The sequence below is a fragment of the Poromitra crassiceps genome, assembly GCF_964638095.1.
Source record: "Poromitra crassiceps genome assembly, chromosome: 12".
Classification (NCBI taxonomy): Eukaryota; Metazoa; Chordata; class Actinopteri; order Beryciformes; family Melamphaidae; genus Poromitra; species Poromitra crassiceps.
Window position 1 is genome coordinate 10824723 of NC_139632.1, and position 4370 is coordinate 10829092.

Consider the following 4370-nt stretch of genomic DNA (forward strand, 5'->3'; position numbering starts at 1 on the left):
GTAATTTTCCACTATTGTGAGAAAAGTTGACGTCTTATGCAGTGTTTTTTTTGCGTTAACGTTATTAGAAACGGACACGGAAAAGGAAGTGACGGTGGCAAGAGAGGCGCTCTGTACAGGAAGCTGGGAAAAAAAGTAGGGCTGACTAGCATGCTAACTTGAAATGGAGATCGTGAGTTCCCAAACTCCGCACAAACCACACATATAAACACAAAGCTGCCCCTTGTTAGCTCAATACAGTAAACTAAGATATTCCATTTAAAAAATATTTTTTCTAGCCACAGATTTAGGCTACTACATCAACAAACTTTGCATGTAGCTTTAGCTAATCGCTCCCTGCTGACATGAGTTCCTGTTGCCAAATCTCTCAAGAGTGTGTTGCTGAGATAGAGACAGGTCATGAACAAGTTCAATTTCTGCCTGATCTGTCTGTCTGAAAAATGCCATTTTAATGTCAGAATATTCAGAAGATATGTGGCTTCGGAGAATGGGCCGAATATTTACTTTAATGAATATGGGGGCTAAGGAGTATCTGTCATAATATGAGATCCCGTTGACTTTTCCCATTGAGCAAAACCCGTGTGCCAAAATGACAGGAACTGAGTTGAAGTTGGGCCGTCTTGCTTGAAATCCCATCGTCTTTGACAGTAGTCACAGTATTTGATGATGTCATGTCAATAGTAGCTGTGTTTCCATTACAGTTTTTCGCAAAATAATTGCGATATTTCTACAATTTCGACAATGTACAATTGCGACTTGTAGGCGTTTCCATTGAAGTTGAGTTTGAGTGACGGCGCACACACCTGAACGCAATTCCCCGTTGCAGCAGCTGCCATGCGCACGGGGATCTGCCCCAAATCCCGTCCCCTGCATGCTCAAATCCAACCAATGGTCAATGCAAATCACCACATGAAGTTACAACGCATATAAACGAGCCTGATTATCAATTCAAAAGAAATGAGTGTCGTACCCTGCCCCAACATGTTGCTGGCTGCGGTGAATGCAGTGAGCGCGAGAGGCAGAGGAAAAAAGGTAGCCTATAACTGTGCGCACACAGACTGGACCGATTTCTGTCATTAAACATGATCTATTTTCCCCAGCTCCGCTTTTGCACAACACTCGTCTTTCTGCTAGGTTGCTGCAGAGGTTTTGCCACGGCTTATCGAACCCTTTCTCCCTAATTTTCCTTTCATTTTCCGCTCCTTTTCCAAAGGAGAAGATGGGTCACATGACATGCAAATGCGAAAAATGCGTTTCCATTACACTTTTGCGATAAACTGCTATATCGACACGTCTGAAAAACCACCTCATGAGAGCGCAAAAACTTTTTGCGATATTTGGGAGGTTTTTCGAAAATTACGTGTTTCCATTACCCACTTTCTATTGCGATATTTAGATTTTGCGCATTTCTGAGAGTAATGGAAACACGACTAGTGACATCATCAGTGATGTCCTAAATCACTCATGTCACAATGACAATGTCCAGTGAACTGATGCCAACTGATGATGTCACTTATGCATAGGCATCATCAGTGAAATCATCGGTGATGTCGCATACTTTAGTGATGTCATACCCACTGATGTCATAAATCCTTCCCTGCTGAGGTTATAAATTTGGACGAATCAAAGTTAGTCATTACAGAATGGCTTATATAACTGCGCCCAGATGCCTTGAGAAGCTGAAAGCATATGTGAAGACCCAAAAAGGGTTTATACTTGCTGCAGAAATACTCATCGGATTCATCATCATCATCTGCTATGCCGTGACGGTCCACTGCGGCCTCTCTGTGGTTCCCATCTGCGGAATGGTCTTGGCCATGGTCTTCTTCAGCATCTTCATGACAGAGTTGGACAAGCAGATCCAAATGGTCAACTGGGTCTGGTGCGATTTTTTCCGCGCCGGCAGCGGTGTCATCTGGTACCTCCTCACCTCTCTGGTTACTGTGAAAGGCGGGGACAGCAATGGTCTCATCGCAGGCGGGCTGTTAGGTTTTATCGCTTTTGTCTTGTATGGCTATGATACCTACACCATCTTTCAGCAGATCGAGAGCAGCATGAAGCACAAAGCGGCTTCCACCGTCGACACAGTTTAAACACTCCAACAGACCTGTTCTCTGTCAAGTCCACAGCAGAAGAACAAAGAACGAAAAGGAGGTTCACGCAGGTGTTAATTGAGAAAAAGAATGACGAATGGAAAGTCCAAGTGAACAGGTCAGAAATTACCCATTATGGCTATAATGGGTAATTTCTGATTTCTGATTTCAAAATCAGTTTTTCTTTTCTTTTTGATTTTTTGGGGGGCGTTTTTGCCTTTATCTCATAGGACACTATATAGACAGAAAAGCAGGGAGAGAGGGGAGGACATGCCGCAAATGACCGCAGGTCGGATTCGAACCTGGTGCGGGAAGGATCAATTGCCTTAATGGTACCAGGTGAGCGGCCGGTTTGTCAATTCTGGTTTTAAAAAGTGGCTAGAGTTTATATCCTCCCTAGTATGGATATCAGACCAGCAACCAACAGACGCTGGCTCTGGAGACTCCATTTACATTACATTACGTCATTTGGCAGACGCTTTTATCCAAAGTGACTTACAATAACACATTTTTTGTCAGCAATAGAGCAGACCAGCAACCAACAGACGCTAGCTCTGGAGACTCCATTTACATTACATTACGTCATTTGGCAGACGCTTTTATCCAAAGTGACTTACAATAACACATTTTTTGTCAGCAATAGAGCAATCAACTATGCAACAGTCTATGACAACTACAACTTCTGAAGGAATAGTGGTAAAGTTGTAAGTAGTTAGTATGTTTTGTTTTTGTTTTTTTTAGAGAGAGAGAAAGAAGTTAGTTCAAGAAGGGCCCAGATGGAGCCTGAAAAGGTGTGTCTTTAGTCTTTTCCGAAAGATCGGCAGTGATTCGGCCGTCCTGACCGAAGGTGGAAGCTCGTTCCACCATTGAGGTGCCAGGGACGAGAAGAGTCGCGAACGGGATGAGCGACTTTTGAGCCCCCGTAGCGGAGGAGGGGCGAGGCATCCTGCACTGGTGGAGGAGCAGAGGGAACGGTGAAAGATTTGGAGCCTGACCATAGATTGTAAGTACAGGGGGGCTGTCAGGTGTACTGCCCTGTAGGCCAGAACCAGTGTTTTGAATTTAATGCGTGCCGAGATGGGAAGCCAGTGAAAGTCCCGGAAGAGGTGAGTGACATGAGAGAATTTGGGTTGGTTGAATACCAGATGGGCTGCAGCGTTCTGAATGAGCTGAAGCGGACGGATATCAGCGGCAGGAAGGCCGGCCAGAAGCACGTTGCAGTAGTCCAGATGGGAGATGATAAGTGACTGGACCAGGAGTTGTGTCGCTTCCCTTGTGAGAAACGGGTGGATTTTTTGCGGATGTTGTACAAGGAGAACCTACAGGAGCGTGCTGTCGCACCAATGTAGGCCGAGCAAGACAGCTGGTTGTCGATGATCGCCCCAAGGTTCTTAGCTGTTTGGGAGGGAAGTACAGTGGTATTGTCAATGGAGATGGAGAGGTCTGCTAGAGGGCAGTCTTTCCCTGATAGGAAGAGTAGCTCTGTCTTACCAAGATTGAGCTTAAGGTGGTGGGCAGACATCCAGTCACCAATGTCTTTGAGGCATGCAGAGATGCGTGCCTCGATTTGGGTGTCTGAGGGGGGGAAGGAAAGGTAAAGCTGAGTGTCATCAGCGTATCAGTGATAGGAAAAGCCATGAGATGACATGACTCGACTCCCTCACCCAGTATGCTCTCCCTCCTGCATGGCAGACCAGGGACAAGGATGCATCCTGCACTGTCCTCTGGTTCCAGATGCTAATTGCTTTGCTACTGTAGATACGGGCTTTTGGCGGCAGCTAATAGCCTAAATCATCAAGTTAGATTAACAACTTTCTCGCCCACCCACAAAACCCCTAGTGCCCCCCCTCCCCCACGGATGCCCATATATGTTAAAACTCCCTATTTGCCTACAACGATATGGTAAAAGATGTCCCTGTATTGCAACACTTACGGTAAAAGACGGCGTAGCTCGGGGAACGAGCTGAAAGAACTACATCGAGCGATCAGCGTGCGGGAAACCAAGCAGCCGGGCACCACACTTATCGTGGCAGGGGATTTCAACAAGGCCAACTAGAAGAATAATAGACTGCACAACCTCCACCAACATGTCCACATGAGCACTCAGGGTAACAACACACTGGACCACTGTTACTCCAACTACCGCCAAGGGTACAAAGCCCTCCTCCGCCCACCTTTCGGCAAATCGGATCACTCCTCCATCCTCCTCGTCCCCCGTTACAGACAGTGACTGAAACAGGAGGCCCCCGGCCTTCCGGACTGCCCACTGCTGGTCAG

The 4370-nt window shown here is 46.4% G+C and overlaps 1 pseudogene across 1 annotated transcript; it reads left to right on the forward strand.

Annotated features, from left to right (window-relative positions):
- The first annotated feature begins 1643 nt into the window (after positions 1–1643).
- On the forward strand, positions 1644–2093 carry LOC310786014 (proteolipid protein 2 pseudogene; annotated as a pseudogene). Its single transcript has one exon. The product of its transcript is annotated as a proteolipid protein 2 pseudogene (transcript).
- Positions 2094–4370: the final 2277 nt, after the last annotated feature.